Source organism: Leptidea sinapis, chromosome 1 (genome assembly GCF_905404315.1).
Source record: "Leptidea sinapis chromosome 1, ilLepSina1.1, whole genome shotgun sequence".
Classification (NCBI taxonomy): Eukaryota; Metazoa; Arthropoda; class Insecta; order Lepidoptera; family Pieridae; genus Leptidea; species Leptidea sinapis.
In genome coordinates this window covers 28,831,741-28,858,940 of record NC_066265.1, presented here as the reverse complement: position 1 = coordinate 28,858,940, position 27,200 = coordinate 28,831,741, and the positions used below count along the sequence as shown (strand labels likewise).

The window sequence follows — 27,200 nt, the reverse complement described above, 5'->3', positions numbered from 1 at the left end:
CCCGCTGAGTTTCTTGCGCCCGTTCTTCTCAGTTCTGAGGCAGTCTATTTTGAATGGCTAGTATGGGTAGTATTTGACGTTCAATAAGTGATGTTGAATCCTATTTTAATTAAAAAATATTTGAATTTGTATTTGAATCTCTTCGCAATGTTTTAGGGATGGAAATGACCAGCAACACAGCAAAATAAATAAATAAATTTAGCAATTGAGGTTCAACGACCGAAAACGACGAACCGCTATCATTGAACTCTTTTTATATTGAGTATTAAAAATATAAAATTTATGATAATGTGAATGAAAGACAGAATGATATGGTTCAGTCTCGTCGTCAATGGTCAGTGTCGAAATATGCTTACACAGCTCACATTGTTCCATACTGATGAAGCTCTCCTAGCTCTGTATATTTTAGATAGTACGCTTATAAATATCTCTTTCTAACTAAGATATTATTAATTGATTATTTCACGTCAATGACTTTATTAATCACTTTGATTTTGTAGAGAAATAATGTAGCCTGGTAACACAATTATTATTATTCTTATATTCAAATTCTAATATTTTCATTCAAACAGGATATAATGTCAATTATCGAAAGGAAAAAGCTACCACCCATTCGAAAAGGTGTGCCTCAGACCTGAGAAGAACGGCCGCAAGAAACTTAGCTGGTTTCTTTATTTTTTTATAAAAATATGGTTACAATGTAATATGGAACAATAAAATTTATTATTTAATAGCCTGAGGGTAGTCGCTTCATTCCCAATTAGTGGTATTATTAAGAAAGTATCTTATGTTGTAGTAACCTGTACCACACAAACGTTTTTCCTTACGTTACATATATTATTTTGATCATTTTGTTGGATCTTGTTGTAAAAGCATATATAACACCCCACAAAAGACTTACTAAATCAACTTGGCCGAATAGAAGGTATTATAAGTTTATATTTGTTCTTAGTGTTAACATAATGGCTATGGCAGTTTCTAGCAAATTCATTTATGTGCCTATACATACATAACATTACGAAGAATGTATGGAGAGGCAAAAGTCAAGAAGTTTATGTCTTAAAATTTTGCTCTCAATGGTTCTTTAGGAACAAGGTTATAAATAGCGCGAATAGCCCTCTTCTGCAGCACAGAGATGGTATTAATATCTTCAACATTACCCTTTAGCAATATACCGCAGGAACTAATACTATGAAAATAACTAAAGTAAACTAATCGCGCAATTTTTGTACGGTGGTATCTGCAAAAAAATTTCTTCTGAAACTTTATATTACGGGAAATAATGAAAAACAGATTGCAATCTTTGTGAAGACAATTTAACAAAACCCGCATTCGTAATACTAACAAACTGAAATCTGATATTTTAAGTGGAGACACAAAATTAGTTTTGAAATGAACTCGTAAAGTAAAAAGCAACACCAATAGCAGCGATAACGTAGTTCAGAAGTTTATTGAGTTGTTTACGAAGATACAGCGGACTTGAAATATTTGAAACAGTTTAAAATTGTTAGCTTTATACAGAATTTATCGCGCGAACTGCGACTCTGTTTTTATCTCGGCATTTACGTTTCAGATACTTTGTAATGAAAAAATAAGAATATGTAACAGTTATAAGGCTATATAAGCGAAACACTTAGTAATATTTTCTATTAAATCATCTTAATTCTCAATCTGGAATAAGATAAACATGCTGAAAGCAAGATACCGTGGGATGATCAATTAAATGAGTACTAACTTACACAAATACAAATTCATAGATTTTTATTTAAAATTAGATTTTAGATTATGTACGGTCGTTCCCAATATACTATCTACAGATAGAGATAAATTACTACCTTCTACTGTCAGTAATTAGCTGTCAATAATCTAAGGCTGTCCCAACATACCCGATAAGTCATTCTTATCGCCTTGTATTGGGACGCGTGAATTGCAATTTCCATACAAACTTTATATCGCTATATGTCGTCCCATTGCCAGACACCGTGCAGACGGATAAGGTGAGTTACCGTCGATAAGTTTATTGAGACAGAAAAGTCAACAATAATTACGATTTTTATTTCAAGTAAGAGATAGACTGAATATTGGGAACGGCCGTTATTGAACTCCAAAAACTACCTGTCATTCGATAATTTATGTTTCACAACTGAGTAGGACAGGTGTGAGAAACTTCTTTAAGAAAGCGGTATATAGTAGTAAGCGGTATTTTACCAGTGGGAGGCTCCTATGCACTGGATACCGGCTAGATTAAGGGTACCACAACGGCGCCTATTTCTGCCGTGAAGAAGTAATGTGTAAACATTATTGTGTTTCGGTCTGCAGGGCGCCGTAGCTAGGGAAATTACTGGGCAACAAAAACTTGACAACTTCAGCTGAACGTCCTGCTCGTATTTTCATTAAAAAAACCCTGACTTATCCTCCCTCCATTCCCCGCAAGCGCGCTACGTAGTATATCGATTATATCGACGTACTCGTGGATATAGGTACCTATTCTAAGTGCAGTGACAGTGACAAGAGACAATTCATCTGCGCGCTGATTATTGAGTGTTTATTTATAATTAAGAGTTCAGTTGTTAACGCTTTTAAATCCTTAAAATATATTTTATATTTATTTGTATTTCTCAGAAATATGTTTTTCTTAATGTACCTGGTGTTTCCAGCAAGACCGGAAGCGGATAATTACTTATGACAGTAAACACGACCATCATGTTCACGAAGCATTCTTACACAAACAATGAATTCAAGCTGTAAAGGTTGATGCATCCAATATACGATAATTTATATTAATACAGTTTATTATTTATTACTTTTTCTGAAATATTTGGTATTATTTAACCTCCTGGCTTTGCTGCCGTTGCCATATGGCAAGAGTCCACTGGATAAGACCACCGTTTAGTACTCTGTTATTTGTTTAGCTCACAAGACATTAAACATGATTCATATATTGTTTTGTATATAACATCCATTGTAAAATACTCTATTTGATTGAAAATAAAGAGGCCGTTGAGTTTCTTGTATGTTCTTCTCACGAGCTCAACTTTTTACGAACATATGGTAAATTCAGTACTTTAAAAGAAATATTTTTATTGACGATTCAAAAGCGCTTAGTTTAAGCCGAATTGAATAAAGTTTATTTGACTTTGACTTGGCCTGACCATAATATACAAACTACCCAATCCTTTCTTAAGTCCATTGTGACTTTGTAACAGCCGAAGACTGGCCTTCGTCTAGCCCAGAGCTTCGATAAACATGTTTTATTATGAGACATATAAGTTAAATATTAGATACATTACGATAAAAATGCGTTTTTTAACCGACTTCAGAAAAAGGTTGTGAATTTGTCGGTTTCTTTTTTATGTTTGTTACATCAGAACTTTCGACTGGGTGAATCGATTTTGATAATTCGTTATTCGTCCATTTGTCGCACACATACTTATAGCAAATATAAGACTTTTATGGATTTTTCATGGATGCCATTGTCAGATCTGGACCAAATTACAATGGGAGACTACGGGAAGCACAAGCTCTAAATTAAAAAAAGATATATCAAAATCAAATCACCCAGTCGCAAAGTTCTGAGGTAACAAACGAATTGAGAACCTCGCCCTTTTTTGAAATCGGTTAAAAATACTAGTAATTGTAACTAGAATTATATTTATTAGTTTGTATAAAATACGCAACTATTTATTTTATTATTTAGTGCATTATTATATCTATTGTTATTGAATAGTTTTTTTTTGAAGTCGGTTGTTTTTTTGTTATTTTTTTAGATCACACTACAGTCCACCACAATAGCCGCGTCACGTTCATCACAACGTGATGCTCACTGAACTGCCTTCTGGAACTACTCTTCTGTAGTTCTCCTTCTGTTGCTAAACGTGATAGTCAAAGTCAAACTCATTGTCAACTACATGTAAGCCAGTCCGATCTAGATTCCGGCTAGATAATACCAAAGCGGCGGCATTTTGACATGAAAGTAATGTGCATGAATTTTTAGTGCCTGGTGCCAAAACTTTGTATAAAATTGTCTTACGAATTTTCGATCAGTACACGTGTCATGACGCGAGTTTAACATTTTATACCCATTACTAGAAAAGTGCTCTACCCCGCTAAAGAAGTTCTCATTTCAAAAATTTATTTATCTACACCCATGCTTTAAATCCTCTATTAAAGATTCTGAAACAGTTAGCTTATTGCCAACATTAAAACACCCAATGTTCTAATATCCATTACATCACCCAAAAGAGTGTTGTAATGTTGTACTGAATTTCATAACAACACTCCTATGTTTTTTTTTATCCCTTCATGCGCAAAGAGTTTCAACATACAGCCACATTCTTATTGCTCGATGCGTGGTATCTGTATGAATTTCAAAAAATAACATTTTCGTTTACGCGCGCTCCACACACCCAGAACATCGCACGCCGAAAAAAAAAAGTAGGTTATTCGAATCCCCGCCATTTTTCATATTTTTATTGTTTTGTTTACAAAAAATGAGCGATTCATTTTAAACGCTGCAAAAGAACATTATATTCGAGTGAATTATATTATGAATGATATGAACATGAATTTAAATTATTGCACTATGCAAAATGTAAATTACAACTAAAATAAATATTTGTTTCATTAATACTTATTTTATTTGTATATAATCAGTAACGAATGATATTAGGTTACTACTAGGACTGGTGTTTTAATGTTAGCAGTAAGCGATAATGTAGATAAAGTCTTGTATGCAACTGTTGATAATTAGGTATTAAAACACTCATGTGATACTATTATCACACTCGGCTTCGCCTCGTGAGATAAATCCACATTCGTGTTTTAATACCCCTTATTACACAACAGTTGCATAAATAACTATTTGAATTTGCTGAGCTTATTAGATACTATTACTGGGATAACAATTTTGGGATCATCAGCGGTAGGTATATATCATAATATGAATTTATACTTACGTCACAGTCAGGTGAACGCTTTGCTACATACATTTGCGAATGACATTTTTGAATGTCAATCTAATATATAAAATTCTCATGTCACGATGTTTGTAGTTAAACTCCTTCGCAACGGCTTGACCGATTCTCATGAAATTTTGAGTGCATATTGGGTAGGTCTGAGAATCGGACAACAATATTTTTCATCCCCCTAAATGTTAAGGGTGGTTCACGCCAATTTTTTTTTTAATTTTTTTGACATTTTTTTTTAATTTATTTGATTATGAATCAGCATTAAAAAATACATACAAATTCAAATTTTCACCCATCTACGATCAAAAGTTACTTTTGTATCGCGATTTTAATATCGGTAATACAACATTTGCTGGGTCAGCTAGTTTAAATATATATTTTGTAACATTTACTTTGGTAAATTTGAGCGTTCGTAAGAAGAGGTGGTAAGAAACAAATTGCCTAAAAAAATCAGTATGCGTAGCTTCAAATTTAATTTAAATAAAATCTATACAAAGCAATGCAACATCAACACAATATTGTAGGTATATAGTTTGGCTACCCCATCATAAAATTACATATTCATGTATGTAATTTATAATTTACATAGGAAAGTTTTACCCCAAACTGTTACATCGAAAGTTAAAAGCTCTAATCATGCCGGCTGGCCGATCCAACAAATCGCTGGATACATCTACGGATTTAAACTACGCGAAGCTGGTAAGATATTATTTGGGACTTACCTTTGAACAAACGTTAATTTTAATGATATCAACTTGGAGGGACTTATGCCATCTTTGAATATATATGGAATTCATTCCGAACTTCAACACTTTACTTGATTTGTAATTAAATAAGATAATAAATTTTAGATAAAATAATAATAAGAATAAATACCTTTATTCTTAATTAATCTTATAGAAATCAAGGCAACCTCAGCTTTTTCGGGACGAGACGAGTAGGGCGTTCAGCTGATGGTAATTGCTACGCCCTACCAATGGGTAGGCTTAGTAGTAGGAGAGGCACTACAATTGCGTTCGTCACGTTGTAACATAAGGTGTTAAGTCTCATTTGCCCAGTAATTTCACTAGCTACGGCGCCCTTCAGACCGAAACACAGTAACGTTTACACATTACTGCTTTACGGAAGAAATAGGCGCCGTTGTGGTACCCATAATCTAGCCAGCTACCTGTGCAAAGGAGCCTCCCACTGGTAAAGCTTGCGGCCCTCATTTCATATCTTACTGGCAATCATGGTTTATTGTTATAATAATAGTAAATATAAAACTTTAATTTTGTATTAATATAAAATAACGATTAATATAAAAAAGTATATAATTAACAATAATATTTTTTCACCTGGCAATCCTAATATTGCGGCTGACTGAGAGCTGGCAACCATTTTTTTTCAAATCTTTACTCTCAATTCTCAAAGCCTACATGGGTAGGTCCATAACAGTATCGTTACAATACAAAACCACTACGGCCTTACAAATATAATTGGCATAATGTTATACCTGAGAATAAACCAAGAAAATGCAAAAAGTTTACAAATAAACATTGCTTACGATTGGTTTATTTGGACGTATAACAATTCCCGCGTTTAGTTGTTATACAGTGTTGTCAGCGATACACAGCCGTTTTCAATTACATATCTCTAGTTACAGATATAATGTTATCACCGTTTAATGACAAGATCTTATCTATCCATAGTTATGTCGAATATAATTATCAATGTCCAATGCTATCTGTTGATACGTTATTGAAATGTAAGTAAGTTTAAAAGGATAGATTTGTCTACCTCTATTAAGTTAAACTAAGGATAGATAGGTTATTGAGAACGGCTGTTAGTCAACATTTTGCATATTGCAAGTTTATTTGTAAGGCCGCCAGGGTTTTATATATCATGATATGATCCCAATAACATCAAACTGCGCCCGTCAACTTAAGACTACAAAATAATAATAATAATAATAATAATATAGCCTTTATTCAGATCTTAACTAACATAGATAACTAACAATACTCTAAAGCAAACATAAAAATTAGAAACAAAATAACTTATTCTAGTATTTGTATTTTTTTATTATTTGTGGATCTGTTTGCCAATCGGCAAAGACCTCCTCCAACCGTTTCCATTCGTGTCTTTCTTGAGCCACTCTGTTCCAAGTTACTCCTGCCACTTCCCTGATATCGTCCTCCCATGTTTTCTGGGGTCTACCTCTTTTCCTTTTCCCTTCCCTGGGATACCATCTTGTCACTTTCTTACTCCATATGTCATGTCCTCTTACCATGTACCCAGCTCATCTCCATTTGAGCCTTCTAATTTTGGATTTGACATCGATGACTTTTGATTTACTTCAGATGACGCGGTTTTTTAGTCTGTCTGATGTTTTCACGTTAAGATTATTTCTCTCAATAGCATATTGGCAAGTTGCGAGTTTGATAATCATTTCATGATTTTAAGTCCATGATTGGCAGCCATACATCAGAACGGGTAAAATACAGGTGTTATACAATTTGCTCTTGATATTAATATTAAGTTTTTCGTCTTTCATAACCTAAACCTAACAAAATACTAGATTACATTAAAAATCAGTCACATATAACACTATGAAGGCAATATAAGAGTAGATTAGATTTTCTTTTCTTCAATTTGTTTATATTGATGTCGTAATTAGGTAGCTACTGTAAAAATAATCATATTTCAAAACCTATTCGGTTGCACACGAAACCTGAAATTGTATAAAACGAATCGACGTCCCGAGACGGTCCTGTTTTTTTCATGATTATACATAAAAGCAAACTACCAAATAAAAACATAAAAACGTTTATTAATATTCCCTATCATATACTTATTCAGCTTTGTTTATTTAAATAAGACTTTTCTTTATTTTTCCTTATACATACGTTCGTTATATGCCTTCGTTATTTTTCCGTTCTTACTTTAAAGTAAATCAACAAGCTAATCGTATGCAATAATTACCAAAACGGCGCTTATTTCTGCCGTGCAGCAGTAATGTGTAAGCGTTACTGTGTTTCGATCGGCGGGCGCCGTAGCTAGTGAAATTTCTGGGCAAATTAGACTTGACAACTTATGTGTCTCAAGGTGACGAGCGCAGTTGTAGTGCCACTCAGAATTTATGGGGTTCCTGAAGAATCTAAGAAGCACTTTATCGTAATGGACAGGGCGTATCAAATACCATCAGCTGAACATCCTGCTCGTCTCGTCCCTTATTTTCATTAAAAAAATACATTTTAGGTTCAGAAACTTTATTTATCTCATAAAGAATTACAATATTCACTTACTGAGATAATTCCATTCTAGTAACAGACAAAAATACGTATATGCTACTACTAATAACAGAGAATAAATTAAAATAGTAACAAAATAACATCTATGTTTTAATAAGAAAAAAACATTAACTTATTAACTAAAATGACTCAATTTAAATTTAATCATAATCATCAGCTGGAAGACGTCCACTGCTGGACAAAGGCCTCCCCCAAAAATTTCCACGACGATCGGTCCTGCGCTGCCCTCATCCAACGTATTCCAGCGATCTTGACCAGATCGTCGGTCCATCTTGTGGGGGGCCTATCAACACTGCGTCTTCCGGTGCGTGGTCGCCATTCGAGGACTTTACTGCCCCAACAGTTCACTGTCACTTCAGTTTCGCAATCATTTGGGCGGTAACCCTGGTTCTCATACGGATCTCCTCATTTCTAATTCGATCTCGCAGAGAATCTCCGAGAATAGCCCTCTCCATTGCCCTCTGAGCGACCATGAGCTTTCTCATAAGGCCCATAGTTAGCTGTCTGCGTACCGTAAGTCATCACTGGCAACACACACAGGTTGAAAACCTTCGTCTTCAGACACTGGAATTTGGGATGAGAAGATTATGATTTAATTATAAAAAAATAATTATTTTGGATCTGTTGGAGATAGCCTACAATATGTGCCATAAATGCAGTTGGTATAAAACAGTATTATTTTGACACGATCCCGTTCAGGATGCTCACCCGTATATTATTTGAACAGCAACCAGAGTTGGTTGCTGAGTAATAAGGCTCGATATAGTCTAGTAAATAGCCCGTCATTATCCCTCAAAGTGACGTCTGAGGATTATATTTACGGTTCTATATTGAGAAATCAATCTTGTCCTCGCAGAGGGTAATGTCCCATTCACTGAGACTATTATTTAGCTGGAAGTCGTAGAATTAATTATGTTGCGATAATTACTCCTATGAACTGGTTTTCGTCTTTGATTTCATGCTATGAACTAATAAAATGTATCACGTATTCGTAATGTCACATCTTTCAAATATTTTCAAATAAGTTTTATTTCAAAGTGTTTGTTAAAAATCTCCCAGTGGGAGGCTACTTTGCACAGGATGCCGGCTAGATTATGGGTACCACAACGGTGCCTATTTCTGCCGTGAAGCAGTAATGTGTAAGCATTATTGTGTTTCGGTCTAAAGGGCGCCGTAACTAGTGAAATTACTGGGCAAATGAGACTTAACATCTTATATCTCAAGAATTTTTGGGATTTTCAAGAATCCCAAGCGGTTATTTATTTATTTATTTATAGCTTTATTTCCTTACATCTAACATACATTAAGATATTTACTTATAAATTGTATTTGTTAGTATGTGTTAGTATTCACTATTTTAAATAAAAATATAAATTTTGTTAGTATAATTAGTTATTAATTTCGACATAATGACCGCCTTCAGCGGTAAAAGCCTCCTCCATTGATTTCCACTTGTTCCTGTCTCTTGCAATTCTTGTCCACATCTTTCCTGCTGTTTCTACTACTTCATCGCTCCATCTTTTATTAGGCCTGCCTCGATTTCGTTTCCTATTTATAGGGTACCAAATCGTTACTACTTTGTACAATCTTTCGTCTTTTGTTCTTTGTATATGTCCAGCCCATTTCCATTTTAAACGTAGAACAGATAAGGTTCCCAAGCGGTACTAAATTGTAATGGGCAGGCCATCAGCTGACGTCCTGCTAGTCTCGTCCCTTATTGTCATAATAAATAGTTTTGATTCAGGAGCAGACATTAAAGATTTCATTTAATGAAAAACAGGTATAATATGTGCAAACCTGTTGATGAATGTTAACAAGAGAGTTATAATATTATACTAGTAACTAGAATAAAATAAAATTGATGTTTCTTATCACTTCTTTTCTCCATGTCAAGCCCCTTTACGAACTGATGTAGCTTTATGACGTTTGCCAAGTATTCGTGCAATATGTTGCGTTAGTGTCACTCCCTCTAGTAGATAAATATATTTCTGCTCTTTGCTTGCTACTGCCTGAATGTTCATATAAAGTTTGATGTTCTCAAAGGAACCCTTAATAATTTTGGGATAAATTATAATAATGTGCTTTTCTTGAAACCTTAAAACGTCATATAAGGATGATCGGTTCTGTGTTTATAATATCATAAACTTTACACAAATAAAATTTATAAACGTTGTGGGACTCGAGCCCGCGACCTCTCGCGTTCCGTACGAGCGTTGAATAAGACAATATATTAAAAGATTTATCAACGATACGTCACTTTAATGGTTGGAACTCAGTGAGAAGAGTGGAACTTGTCCACATCGTTCATAAATTTTGTTTTCAAATTTTATTTGTGTAATTTATCCCAGACGGTTATCACTTAAAAAATAACAAATTAATCAAAAAATATTTTGAGTTAAGTGCTGATCCCAATAAATCTTGTGAATAGTTCACACAGTTCGGCAATCTCTTATCAATCGTCATATCGATTACTAATAATTACGTGATATTGGTAACCGAAACCCGTTTACAGCGAGGCACAAAACGTTCTCAATATATCAGATAGAACTGGAGCGATAAATTTTAATTGCCGATTCCCCTTTCAATAGTGTTAAACTAACTCATAAAATATTCAGAATCAGGCTTCGACGGGATTGCTTTACCAAATTATTGTAATATTGAACACGCCCACTGTGCCAGTTTGTATGGCCCTAGGGATTTACAGAGTATATAAATATTTTAATTGAGATGTTGCAGTAGCGTGTTGCCACCTCTTACTACATTCAAAGCTTTCAAAGTAGGAATTATGTAGTTCAACTAAACGTTTAACTTTTTAGTGTGACAAAAATAAGTTAGATATTAACTTAAAGAAATGTAACTATATATCATTCCCACGAAAAGAAACATAATTAACTATACTTACTCTTTTTGTGGTACTACTCTTGTTAAAGTCCAAATGTCCATGGTTTGGGAATAAGTCTAGACAGTAAATTAATTCTTGGTACACATGTTGATAGAATAGGTAATAAAACAAACAAAATGTATGGTTTTATTATGCGAACTATGCGTTATTTTAAGAAACCCTCAACGTTGTTACTTTTATACAAATCACTTGTACGATCACATCTTGAATATGCTGTTCCTATTTTGAACCCACTTTAGTGTAAATATATACAGTACCTTGAATCTATACAAAAAAGATTTTTGCACGGTATGCATTACAGATGTCTTCTTCTTCTTAGTCGGACACTCTTGCCAGAGTGGTCGTGGTTGCACTGACGAGGTACATGGTGGGGTTTCGGTGGGTCAATATCCTTTCTGACGGTTAGAGGCGTTGCGAGTACACTAGACTATGATGGACTCAGTAGCCTTTGTGATGGCGTCTATCCAGCGGGTTGGTGATCGACCGCGTGCACTCTTGCCTTCCACCTGGCCCTGAACTAGCAGTCTTTCCATCGAGTTCTCATTTCTAGAGACGTGACCAAAGAACTTCAGTATTCTTATTTGCACAATTGACGATAGTCTGTCTTTAATACGAAGCTCTTTGAGGATGGATACATTGGTGCGAAATGCCGTCCACGGGATCTTTAGGAGGCGTCTCCAGCACCACATTTCTTATGCATCATCAAGCATTACAGATGTACTTAATCAATATTTCGTATGATCAACTGTTTGAAAGATACAATATTCTAGATTTAAAAGACAGACATGAAGTAATGCTTTTATATAACACTAGTAGTTGCCCGTTGCGTTCGCAACTTAAGGTTTTATCTCAATAAAATGTTTAAGTAATATAGGGATAACAGAGAGAGTTGTCATAGTGAAACATGCAGGGCAAGCCTGTCAGCCATTAAGTTGACATCCCATTCTGCACGGACGCACGCCAAGAAAGGGAGGATATTAGTAGGATATGCCATAATAAATATGATTGTTTTCATTTAACACGCAACCTGTAGTACTTGTGCGTCATCTCACTCAATCATTATTAAAAAGTGTCGTACAAAAGCTGGCATGCACTCTCCAATTCATAAGATGGTCTCATCTTTAACCAAAACTTCCTTGACATTGAAGTACTAGAAACAAAGGGTGGGTACCTTCAAGAATCTGATATTTAACAAGTTGCATAAAATAATTAGTCTGACTAATATTGTTATATAATATGGACAAGTGTTTATATGTATATGTGTATGATTCTTTATATGTATATCTGTATGATTCTTTATATGTATATCTGTATGATTCTTTATATGTACATCTGTTTAAATATTTATATTTATGTATTTTAAAACCTTTGTGTTTATTATTATTATTTTTATATTTATTATTTTATTTTATACATTTTATTAGGTACTTCAACAGAATACATATTAATATTTTTACAATTCTAGGTACAAGGTTTATAGTTAGGTATTAGGTTTATAGTTAGTTTATAGTATGACTTAAAAGTATGTTTATATTTATATTATAAGAATTGTAATTATGAAGTAAGATGTCATGTTTAATGGATCAAACCATTTGCAATAAAATAAATAAAACATAAAATTCCTGGTTAGCCCTTTAAATCATACAATAGGATTATTATACTTCATGAGTTTGCATTTACATTATGAATATCTTTAAGTTTGCCGATAACGGAAAGTATCGGGAAACAATAATAAATCGTCATCATAATATAAATCTTAATATATATAAATTACGTGACACGTTGTTTGTCCGCGATGGACTCCTCAACTAATGAATGGATTTTAATGGGGACTACTTCATGGAGTACAAATTAGTCCAACTTGAGAGATAGGATAATTGGATATATTTCGACCCATAATTATTTTTAATTCCAATATTTATTTTGTATGGACATATTTTCTATGAGAGAATTTAGTGACGCATGGTTTGAAAGTTCTGCTGTGAAACAATTTCATTACAGTTAACAACAGGGATCAATGATGTTCTATACATAATATAGAACGTCATTGACAGGGAGCATATTTTACAAAATAATTCTTGGTGTTATGAAATATTATTGACAAACACGTAAAATCAGTATTTTTTTTACTATGCACAGAACAACGTCTGTCGGGTTAGCTAGTATAAATACATATTTAAGTGAATATTTGGTACTATAAGCAAATTAATTAATGCGGTACTCTGACTTTTAGGGGTAGTACACCCATAGCGTATTGAATGCGTGGACATGGTGTGATTTTCGGCGTTGAATTAAAATCTATACTAATAAATGTAGAGCCGGTTTTTCCTTCGATTATATGTGAAAACAACTGAACTGATCAGAGTAATACTTATACTGTAAGATGCAGCGTGTTTCGGAGAAGGTATAAAGTATATAAGATGTTGGTGATTACTTATCTGGAACCTCTATATTTTTATATTATTTCAAATTTATTATTTTATCACATTTTATGTATACTTACAAAATAAGAGTTTATATAATGTAAGTTAATTGGTTCTTCCTCTAAAAATCCATCATCCCATATTATTCTTCTTCATACGAGCGGTTTCGGCAACTTAAGGTCATAAACGCAAGCTCCTCCAATCAGTTAGGATGCCACCTAATTTCTTGACGTTGTCGCAGAGGAAGACCTCCTGGTGAACCCAGGTGCGATGCCCTATAGTTTACCACCTCTCTGCACTCTAACAGAACATTGGTTGCTGCTTTGTCTCCCTCTAAGCAACCTCAGCATAGGGGGCTGTCTGTTACACATAATAATAAAAAGACGCCTGTTAAAGTCACCAAGATTTTTTTTATCAGAGGAGGCAAACGGGCAAGAGGCAAAGGGATGCATCTGCAACACCAAGATGCGTTGCCGGTATCTAAGGTAAGGTAGGTCCTAAGTCGTATCAGTTCGGGTAAACAGCAGCCGGCAATTGATTCCACAAAGTGGCTGTGTGAGGCGAGAAATTTCTTGAAAACGCGCGGTTGTGGAATGCTAGACGTCAACTTGATGCGGGTGGTATGTTTCATTTTGACGTAATCTGCGGCTGTCCTCAATATTAGTGTTAGTTGACATCGATTTGGCTGTAAAAGTGCCCTGGAGTTGGCACAGATGAATTGGAAAAGAGATCATTCCATAGACCGATTATGTAAATGCCAAACACAGGATATGGATTCAAATATGAGGTTCGGCTCATGGATGATCATTCTATAATTAAATTTAGAAATTCATCGTTTGTCAATTAGCTTATACAAAGTCTCAAGCTCTAATAAGAAGCGAGATACAATTGGTACGTGTGTTACGAACGATTGTAAAACTATTTAATAACAGGATTGTATCGGCAGTCCGGCGGGAGCGATTATCTAGATCACTATCATATTGGATACCCTCGCAAATATCGGATCGGGAAACATTTTAAAATAACGCCTTGAATCCATTGTTCCCAGCTCTGGCTGAATTCCAAACGCTTTTTATACATTATTATCATTCTTGTATGAAATTGTTTTTAAATCGTTTTCATGTTTCACTATTAAACTTCACCGTTTTATAAGTTTTAGAATTGCTTGGAGATCTGGATCGCAATTTAGAAATATTATTACGGTTGTCTTATATTATATGATCATGTCATGGTTCAGTAGCTGATGATCCTGACTGCTAATGGGTAGGAGTAACCGTAATATAATAATTATTATGAACTAGCTGACACGAAAGAGGTTGTTCTGTTCATAATAAAAAACAACTCTTGTGGATGGAATTTTGGAAAATCCGTTCTTAGCTGATCTCTACTCGGTTAAAAGAATATTCCTACCAAATTTCAAGTCTTTAACTCTAATGGTTCCAGATATATCGTGATGAGTGACTATATACGTGGAAATCTCTTACATATATATATATATATATATATGTTTATTTCCGAATCATGGATATTTAGTGTATTTATATTATGTTAACAAATATATATTATTAGTAATCATAAGAGATCTAAGAAAGGTAAAGCAGATCTTCAGAGCATTTCCGCATTGGATAGCTAGGCTGATCCGCTGACCGAAATAGCTGCAAGCGCTTGTGTTACCATTGGTTACCGTGTAGATAGTACTTTGTACATTCTCCGAGCCTCTGGGCCCCACGGACCAAGTGTATTGACACCAAACGGCACAAAGAAGACTCACTGTGACCAACGTATTTACGACGTTTGCTGTCTTCGGCAGTCGAAGCAGCAGCCCCAGCACCAATTGACGGTAAATAGGACGTGAGAAGGAGCCAGCGTGGCGACGTCCCACACCAGCGCCCTGCCCCATTCCCAAGCCACCAGGGTCATTCGATCAAGACGCATGCCATCGCGGCCATTTGGCTCTAAAACTGCTGGTATATTAAGAGCGGCAAATGCCCTGCGTTTGCCTGCCTGATTTTAGGCAAGATAGCTCGTGACGCCCACGGGCGAATTGTGAAAGTTATAATTTATTTATTTATATATTCTTATTTCTTCATCTTTTGTTTTTCGTTTAGCATCCAGTTCTCCTGGAACGTGTTTTGTGCAGCGCATTATGATTATGAAATGACTGTCAATGACCAACATGTTCCGGCTATATAGCCGAATGATTAGTGACCCTGACCTAATCATTTAAATGATGAATATGGATGCTTGTTGGATGGATGCATCCATGACTCGGAAGTTATGGATGTTTATATGTATTTATTTATTTATAAGTAAGTAAATTGTATTAAATATATCGTTATCTTGTTCCCATAGTACATATTTGATATTGTTAGTGTAGTGTAAATTTCAAGTTCGGCTATTGGTGTGACCACAATATTGTAGATAGATAGATATGAATCTAAACTAGCTACTTTAGATCCATATCTACATGATAATGCATATTATAATGATACCACTGATTAGGAATTGAACGACCGCCCACAGGCTATTGAATAATAATTTTTATTGTACGATTTTACATTGAAAACATATTTTTATAAAAATAAAGAAGCCCGCTGAGTTTGTTGCGCCCGTTCTTCTCAGGTCTGAGGCATACCTTTTGGAATGGCTGGTAGTTATTGACTTTCATTAAGTGATTTTATATTCTATTTCGAATAAAAGTATTTGAACTTTAATATGAAGTTCGCCATGAACGCCGTGATCAGTTTCTTTGTGTTATGTTGTCTAGGATACACATGTATGGGCTGACTGCTTCAGAAAATATTACCGATTACTATAATATGTAATCTAAAAGGTATCCATCCTTGTTCTGTAATATAACCAAATAATATACTATGATAAACGATAGTAGGTAATTTACATTTTAAATTTAATAATTTAACTTGATCTATAAGATTTCATTCAGGACTTAGCGATGGGGCAAAATAGAAATATTAAAAAAATAATATAAGGACTAGAATTTCTTACTAGATCAAATTCCTGTAATAGTTTTAAATATTAAAACTTATTGCAGTAAGAAATAACCGCTCGTTCTCCTCCAGTGGAGGTCAAGATGAACTTCCTCTTTGAGAACTCTCTTGTGAACTATCTTTCAGATCTTCGGTTTTATTTGCTCAGTTTTCGTATTTAAATCACCCATCTCTATTTAGATTTAAAATTATATTTTACACATTTGTTCTATGCATGTGTATGTCACTGAACTCTTCCTAAATGGCTAGACCTAGATTTTTTTTTGATTCACAATTGAACTACTTCTGAACTAGAAAGGCTTGACAAAAATTGATGAAATTGTTTGTGTGTGTTTCCGTAAATTCGAGAATGTCTTAGAGTTACAATGCGGTCCACTGGAAAAAGTTTAATTAATTATTTTTTTATTTGTAAATACTTGTTGATCTTGTAATGTTTTAAATTAGATCTGACAGTAAGCGCTGCGATCGCGTGGCGAATGTTGAAAAATATTTAATTTTAATTTCAGTGTGTCCCGATAATAGACGTTTCGATTCCCCAAAATTTTGAGTTATTATTGTGTTAAAATAAATCGCGAAATAATTGAAATTTTGAATTATGTTGTAATTAGCGTGTAAGAGATTTTGACGTGTATACAGAAGCTATACATATTGCAAATACGTATAGTGCAATATTGAAGTGAATATTTTTTGTACATGATTGGAGTTTACTCGTTAAGAATCGATTTTCATATAAGGCGCCCGGTATGAGTAAAATACGGAGAGTATAACCTACACATCAAATGGCATAGTAACGTTTTTGGTGCGCATCATTTCTCGCGCACCTTTCACTTTTCTCTTGGCGTGATAATCTAGACACTCGGTCCCTATATTAGTTGTATTGCAGTGATACGGATAGCAAACACCATTTTTCTTTTCATGTATTTTGAAGCTTAATTATATTATTGAAATAGATCATCTGATAAACACGTGGGTACTAAAGTAAGTTACAATTCATACATTAATATGACATGTATTGTGTATATAAACATGTGTGCTTTGTATTTCTTAAATATTGAATTATCAATATAGTTCATACAAATTTATATTAGCTTTGCACATAATTAAATGTTTAATTTAAAATTTAGAGTATTTCATTATATTTCACGCCAAATTGACCATTTTTAACCTAACCTATTATTTTATTTTTTTGATATCTATATTTTTTTTAATTAATACGCTTTTATTAGCTTCTACTATATGTCTGTTTGGTTGATTAACAAACATTCTAACCTCAAAATTTATTTGTATAGTTCATTGATTTCATTTTATAAAAAAAATTTCGTGCGTATTAAGTATTTATGTCAAAAGTGAAACCTGCATTGTACATGAACCACTAAACTGCATATGAAGTCCTGGTACGTGTTGCTTGGATGACACATGATTTCAACCGCTATGAAAGACATTACTATCACCGCTACTATATTTATGTTCTCCTGGTTTCTATGTAGTAATACGTCGTGCGCATGACGTCAGAATATATTAAGGTATACTCGAGACATTTATAAGGCAATCTCTTCTTTAACTATGATTGCCTGGTACTAAAACACTATAATGCTTTCTATCTCATTTTCTCCCACGTTAAATCTTATGAATTTATGTGTCTGTCTCTTTTTACTGTCTCGCTTTTTCGTTTCATCGACTTTCAAATCAAAACGATTCTATAAAAGTTTTCACTTCAAAAATTCGTCAATGGTCCAAACTGTTACAGCTTATTCAATAAAGTTTAAAATTTAAGACGCATGCACAGGATAACAGTCTGTCGGGTACGCTAGTAACTATTATTTTTCCTTGTCATCTTTATTTAAAAAAAAGTAAATTCTAAAATTGTTTTTTAACACATAACGAATACAACATAAATGTACAGCGATATTCGTTAAACATTATACATTTAAATAAAAGTAGTAGTAAGTTTGAGGAAGGAAAAATATAAAAATGTAATTCAAATATTCATAAATGTAATAAAATATCTGTATCGGAATATAATAAAAGTTAACAGAATATAAAGTCTGGCTCGTTTGCTCGCGTCCGGCCCCATCTGACGGCGCTCAACTCTCCACTATGCATTTAAATTGTATATTACTAACTACTGCACTTAGGTATCTGTGCTAAGCGAGAATCTACACTAGTTGTTACCAGGATGATGCCGATGTTTAGCGATTGGTTACTGTACTGCGATATCCGGAGATGTGACACAGAAAGCATATAACCGTATAGAAAACGCCTAAAATGTAAAATTATAAATATCGGCTCAAATAAATACAACACACCTATTAAAAAAACGAGAATAATTTAGTTAAGCAATAGTAGTTTAAATTAGTTCATAAATCATCATTTGATTACATTGTGATGTGAAATTATTGTTAAAAAATTACGGCCATACCGGCGACACTCGAGCCAATCGTGCTCGGGCTGCCGTACGGTACGGAGCTCTCTGGGACGTCGTAACGTTGCTCGTGGAATATACGAAGGTGATCAAGTACTCTAGCAGTTTTCTTTAGATTATCCACCAGCAAGTCAACAGTTGTGACGTCAGCATAACTGACCTAAAGTTTAAAAACAATAAAGAGGTTCTTTCTTCGTCATAAATAATATTAATAATTACTAATAACTTCAGAATAATCATTGCGTACAGAAATATCTATAAGTTATTCTTTGTATATTAGTTAAATCATATTTTTTTATATTAATATTATCGGCCATATTAACAAGAATCATTTTAATAGTATCGCTGTATTATTAACGAATAAATAAATAAATTTTATTAATGCTTGGTATACATTCAAAACTAATAATGTTACCATATTTATTTGTGTAACTATTAGGTGTACGCGATTAGACTTAATTACAAGCTTTAACAGGGTGACATGTCAGATTTGAATAACTATTAATAATAATACGTATTTATGTGTTACCCTGTAATGTTACCATATTTATTTGTGTAACTATTAGGTGTACGCGATTAGACTTAATTACAAGCTTTAACAGGGTGACATGTCAGATTTGAATAACTATTAATAATAATACGTATTTATGTGTTACCCTCTAATTAACCTTGACATCTTCAACATGATTTTATGTCCTTTTTTACTATTTAACAAACTATTCTGTATGGCTTGCTCTGCTCGCTGCTGCACACGACTGTGACTTCAACGCACTCCATACCTTAGCATGTTCCGCAGAGTAAACCAAAGCCACAAGTAAGCCATGCTATATATTGTAACATCATAATATATCTATCATCGAAATAATGGCAGCAAACGTGACTATATGTAAGAAATATCACGAAGTAAAGTGTAGATATAATTATTATTGCACTTACGAACATCAATACAGGAAAAGACGAGGAAGACTTTCTCATTCCTACGTTGAATGTTGGGACTTGCGGTCGAAGTTCTGGCTTCCAAGACTCTCAGTCGACACAAAATGATAATGTTTACAACAACAAGTGTAGCAGAGAAAGATGAAAGTATATTTTGAAGTTGTTTTGAAATGTCGTACGTTCCCAAAGTAAAATTTCAGTATTGTCTAGGGAACTTAGCAACCCATCTAAATAACAGATGGCGAAGTGACAATCACGCATTCTTAAATGTTTAGTTCAGTAAGCTCAAGTCTCATGTTCATATTTTAGGTTTAATGGAATATTAATTATTATCGTTTAATTTACCATGCAATGTTGAAAATCTTTTGAAACGGTTTTGTTAATTAATATTACGCAACATCTAGTTGTATATTTTTCTTTATTTTAATTGATTACAGCAGTGATTCATGCAAATCGTAATACATAGTGAGTATGTATATTAATTTTCCAAGTAGATACATACATGGGAGCAGGTTCGTCACAGAGCAGAACCAGTTTGGATGGTTTAGGTGAGTTATTTTTTTGTTATGGCAAACTATAGTGCAGACAGTTCTTACACAAGATAGTGAGATACCTATAGACAACAGACGCATTGGCATCTGATTGGCTAATCTAAGGCCCATTGACTCTCGTCCAGTGACAAACGTTGTCACTGAGTACCGAACAGAGTCGCACGCAAATCGCATTACGCATATTAAAATAATACTCCATCAGTGGTCAACGCCCTAATCGCATCGCATCAAAGTTTTCGGTGTAACTCAAATAATATTTCATTCTACAAACGCCGAGAGGCAACAGCAACTCTAGCACCAGGAGTTCCAGAGGATTAGCGGGAGCCCGAACTGCAGACCATCTCTCATCCTCGGAATCTCAGATATGTTTTTGTATTGTTTCGCACTAACGGCTGGGTTTGCGAAGAGACGTCGCGTCGCTGCATTGTGTGTTTTCTACCGCATTTATCACGGGAAGTGTTCCGAAGAGCTGTTTCACCAGATTCCTGCCGCCGAATTCCACCTTCGCACGTCACGCCACAAGTTAGGATATCATCCCCACCATCTGGATGTGTGGCGGTCCTCTACAGTGTGGTTTTCAAGGAGCATTCCACGTACTACAGAACTGTGTAATCAACTTCCTTGTGCGGTGTTTCCGGGATGATTCGTATCATCCCGTCATGTCGTCATGGGTACCTTCAAAAAAAGCGCGTACACCTTCCTTAAAGGCCGGCAACGCGCTTCGGATTCCTCCGGTATTACAAGAGACCCGTACGCTCATTTGTCCTCCTTTTCCATAAAAAAACTGATTTTAATTTTTAATATCATATGTTTTCACACAGATAATAAAATCAAAGTTGTAAGTCGCGCCTCTTGCCTCGCGCCTCCGATGTTTACGTGTGAAGTGAGCTTGTGACACCGCTACCGCCTCCCTCTACGTTTATATTAATTGTGTTTGCATTGCATTAACCTGTTTAAATTCGATTAAACACGATTATTATAATGTTATTACAATCAACTGCATTACGAATCAATTATGTTACCAAATATTCGCCACGCTTTAAGGTGCTTTGCAATGACCTAATAAGAACCATTGATACACAATATACTAGCGTAGTAGTAATGCAATAATCTCTCTATAGCGCTTGTTCATAATAACGCGATTTTTTACCGCCATATAACACGGGTATTTCCCTTAGACATATTTCTGTTCTGTTATTTATAATGATTTGTACCGTTCATAATTAGCCTCGTGTACCTTTGCAAGTGTGTCAATTGTGTTATTACAAAATTAAATTATTTTATTAAATTTGTGTATTAAAAACCTTAATAAAATAGTAAAACTAGGCAAACAATTGGTAATACTTGTAAGGAATTGGGATTAATTATTATTATTATTATTATTACGAATTACGAGGTCTTAAAACGCGTTATAGGGGGTTACTTGTATATTGTAAGTTATAATATTAAGAGCAGCGCCTACGACAACAATAGGTACTGAGATTTTATTCCAATTAGGCCCTTTAGATAATTTCTAAAATTAAACTATTTCATTAACATTAGCCTCATTTCTAAAATCAAAAATACATAAGTGTACGATATTTTAATATCGTATGTTGATTTAAAAAATGTTTAAAAATTTTCCTATTTTATGTAAAATTAGGTTCTTAGGTAAGATTATGTTTACAAGTCTTCTCATGGTTTGTGTTCTACACACATTGCTTAACAAGCCTTTGTTGCATATTGTTTATCATGTCACCTTCAACTTGGAATGTAATTTGTTCGTTGTAAACAAAGTCTCCAATCTCGTCATCTCATATCTGTGAAGCGTACATCAAAAACATGCGTCTATCGACAAGTATTACCTTCGTAGGAAACTCGCTTTGCCTTCAAAGTAACTCCTTAATTTTACGCCCGGTCTCCTTCTGGTTGTTCAAAGGCAAAATTTAATGCTTTTACGTTATATGTAATATAAGAAATACTAGGTTATACCCGTGACACTTCATGGTTGTTGTTTAGAGCAAGAAGGACATGCTATTACAAACGATTTGCTTCCTGTGAAATAGAAATACTTACGAAAGACGATGCAATGAATTAATATCTAGGAAAAAAAAGGATAAAGTAAATTCTTCGTTTACCTTTTCATCCAGGTGGGAAAAAGAAATCGTATACGCACCACGTGAGATAAGTAGGACATTGCCACCCGCGATTGTCATCAAAAAATTGTCATATTCCGCGGACGAGAATGACTTACTTTTCTCCCTAGGTGCGTAATATACTATTAAACTTAAGTTGGCAAAGACGACAATCAAGCATACTCAAACTTAATTTGACTCTCATTTCCATATTTATGATTTAATGGAATATTAATTATTAGTCATACCCGTGATCCTTCTTCGTTGTATTTCAAAATTTTTATGACCACCATAAACAGGAGTGTGACCAAAAATAATTTTACAATAAAAATAAAAAAAAATCGACTTCAAATACTAAAAAGTATAAAACAACTTAATAAAGATTTCTTTTAATACGCCGCTTATGCAATACCTTAAATATTAATAAAATACTATTATTTGTATGTGCTGTGTATTAATAGGTTTTAAGTCGGTCAAGGCGTATTAAGTTAAATCTTTATTAAGTTATTTAATACGTTTTTAAACGTAGTTTTTTTTTTACTTTTCAGTGTCTGTAATAGGTTGATGTTATGTAAACTATAACGAAGAATTTTTCTAAATTACATCAGGTTAACTATAACATTTGGTTGGATTTTATTGTCATATATTAAAAAGTAATTTTTCTAAGTAGCTATGACCCTATCTATGAACCTACGAAAGGTGCCGCCTGCACTAACTATATATATATCCCAAGGACACGGAAAAAAGGAATTGACTTCCAAAAAAATTTCAAACAGTAACTCTATTTCACGTTCTTATGAGATATTGAAATATCGTGAAGAACGTGTGTTAGCTACGAATGACGGGTAGCCCCACGTAAGACCCACTTATAACACGGGTTAATAATAATAAACAATCAACCTAAATGAAAACCCTTATAAAAACCATACACAAACTAAAATTACATATTATTAACTATTCCGCATCAAACTTAAGAAGAATGACGTAAATCGGATTGTAAACCTCAGCGTAATCGGTATGAATACATAAAAATAATATACCAATTGAATTAAGAACCTGCTTTTGGAAGTCGTTTAAAAAAGTTTATTTTAAAATAATATTGTCTTAGATACAAAATCTTTGTAATAATTGATTGTATGCCACCAGCACTTTCACGTTCGTAAACGTTTTCAAGGAAGTTTTGTTCATGTATAACCAATCTACGAAGTGATCTTTTTTACGCGTTCTATCCAGGGTGCCTACTCCTAAAATCGATATTCGATAATTGAACTAACGAAACATTTTTCGATATTATCGGTCCTAACCCTACTTTTTGTTGAAAATGTCAGAGACGAATATTCGAATTTGACAAATAATCACGCGTCACACCTTCTAGGCTGTCGTTTCTATTATCGTTTTAAGTTGTATAGATATATTTGACATGCAATATACATACTTAATAAATATTATTAAAATAATTATATGTGATTTACTATTCAACAGGATTTTTTACTACTAAGTAATTTAAGTCATTTCGTTGATCGTTTATGCGTAGAAAGTAATGCAAATGGCCGCCTGAGAAATAACAAGTCGACGAGAAGGGTTGAGTTATTTTTTTATTACATTTTATTATACGCAAGTTTCGAATTATTTATTAAATTTTAAATGGTCATATTATATTCATTAAATAATTTCTGAATGTAAGTAACATTTTGTGTAAATGATGCAAATTGGTGGTGCAGAGTCTGGCATGATCCTAACGGCGCCTAAATGGCGCCTAAACTATTTTTTGAATTTTGACACTTAACAGCGGCATAGCACAGATAATATTTAGTTTTTCAAGTTAATTAATTATTATCATAATTCATTCACTCTAACACCGTAAAAAAATCGAAATATTAATCTATGGTTACGATGTTGTCACGATAAACGATATGGAATACAAACTTTTGTTAGAGTTGGGTGCGCGATATATTCGGGGTATTATCGTATCATTCCGAATATATCGTTGTCGATTTTGCGAGTAGATCTCGTCGTCAATACGATGGTCACCATCAAAAACATCACGGACGGATATCTCTCTTACTTGGATAGAGAACTGAATAGCGAATTGACAAAAACAAAACTATAATCAAAATGAAATGTAATGAAACATTAATGAAGTACATTGTGCCGTTGACGTGACGCTTGATTAAGCTAAATTGACATTATCATATATTTTTTTTATGGAATAGGAGGACAAACGAGTGCACGGGTCATCTGTTAAGTGATCACCGCCGCCCATAATCTCTTGCAACACCAGAGGAATCACAGGAGCGTTGCCGGCCTTTAAAGAAGGTTTACGCGCTTTTTTTGAAGGTACCCATATCGTATCGTCCTGGAAACACTGCACAGTTTTGTAGGACGTGGCAGAAAGTTCCTTGAAAACCGCACTGTGGAGGACCGCCACACATCCAGATGGTGGGGATGATATCCTAACTTGTGGCGTGTCGTTCGAAGGTTGGTATCATATTGGTGGTATTCTCGTCCCTCTACGATGACTTATGATGTCGCGTTTTCTGTCCTATTTTAAAATGTTGGTTATCGTAACTTTTAACCGAAGATGCTTATGGCAACTTGTTCAATCAGCTTATTTTGCCTGTAAGTGAAAAAACATATTTTTCCTTATGGTAATGCGTACACCTGTCTTAATGGACGGCAACGCTTCTGCAGTGTTGCGACAGATGATGGTAGGTATGTGCGTTGATAGTTACTAACGATCAGATGACCCATAGTAGTTTCTCCTTTTTCATCCCATTGAATAAAAGATGCTTTAAAGTATTTTTAAATTATAAGAAAATCTAATATATTTTGGTCATCTAAACTTATATACAGTGTTGAAGTGACAGATTGTGGAATATCAATTAATGTAACAAGCACGAGAAATAATAGCTGGCTCGAGAACTTCCAAACTTCCAAGAGAGGAGCGACCGCGGCGGCTGCCGTGCGAGGCTTCGTACCAACTAATTAATTAACGGAAACATATCTTATACACTGTGTGGCCGGGATGAATAGCTCGGATCGTCTTGAGAGCTCCATATTTATGTTTACTGACTATAACAACCTCACCCGGCGTTGTTTCGTAGAATAGTAATACGTTTAATTTGTAGATGCTAAAACCGAATCATATCTATTTATGTATATGTTTATAACCACAGATAACATAGTGAGTATATAACGGCCGCTCCCAATATTCAGTCTATCTCTTACTTGAGATAAAAATCGTAACTGTCGTTGACTTTTCTGTCCCAATAAACTTATCGACGGTAACTCAACTTATCCGTACACGCTGTCTGTCAATGTGAAGACGTATAGCTCGCAAGCGATAAAAGTTTGTATGGAAATTGCTGTTCACGCGTCCCAATATGAGGCGATAAGAATGACTTATCAGGTATATTGGGACAGCTTCAGATTATTGACAGCTAATTAGTGACAGTTGAAGGTAGTAATTTATCTCAATCTGTAGATAGTATATTGGGAATGGCTGGAAGAGTTCACGATGAATGGTTGTAAAATGAAACTATATAACGATGGAACAAGATATGTAAGAATCTTTTTAGAATTTTTATTATTTACATTAGAGTTTTGTCAACCTGTCTGACAAGGAACTTTCACAATACAATTAAAAAAGGGGCGTGGCTTAGATAAAGGATTGGACTCCACTGCGCTCCGACTAGATAAAGCAGGCATTCGCGCTTTTGCTACGTCCAAATGGGCGTAGTCGAGCCAGTCTCGAACAATGTGAGACGTTGACGTGCCACATGTTCTGTTAAACTTATCTAATAATTGAAATTTAAATGCCAGCCTCTCTGCCTACCCTCTGAGAGACAGTATGTATGTATGACATTTTTCACAAGAAGTGTTCCGTGGAGCTGTTTGAGTTGGAGAATCGGTCTCCACCTTCGCATGACACGCCACAAATCAGGATATCATCCATACAATCTGGATGTGTGGCGTTCTTCCACAGTGCGGTTTTCAAGGAACTTTCTGCCACGTCCTACAAAACAGTGCGGTGTTTCCGGGACGATACGACATGTGTACCTTCAAAAAAGCACGTACACCTTCCTTAAAGGCCGGCTGTGCTGCTGTGACCATCACCACCGCTCATATACTCTGCGTATATGAGCAGTGGCGGCTGCGTATGCGAGAGTATGTGGGCGGTGGTGATCACTTAATACCAGGTACGAGCGTTTGTCCTCCTTTCCATAATAAAGGTATGAAGACATGTATACCTACGTTAATATTATATGCCCGTTCCGTTGTTGTGTTGTGAATATGTACTCGTATGTTCAGTGATATTACTTACATTAATTGTTTAGTTGTGGAATACACCTACGTCTGTCAGTACGTGTTACCTGGTGGTAAGTGATCACCACCGCCCACACTCTCGTGCAGCTCCAGAGGAATCACAAGATCGTGATTGGTTATATTCAAGGATATCATTTAAATAGTCGAATTTTTCAGTCAATTATCGAAAAAATATTATTTATAGCTAAGGGCTGTCTCAAGCATTTACCACAGCTTGATTCACCTTCCATCTTGCCGTAATTGAGATATGCTGCAAGT

At 34.6% G+C, this 27,200-nt stretch overlaps 1 long non-coding RNA gene across 1 annotated transcript in view; it reads left to right on the top strand.

The window, feature by feature from the left end:
- LOC126965856 (uncharacterized) overlaps positions 1-27,200 on the top strand; it is a 193,103-nt gene that overhangs the window by 99,785 nt on the left and 66,118 nt on the right. The window lies entirely within an intron of this gene.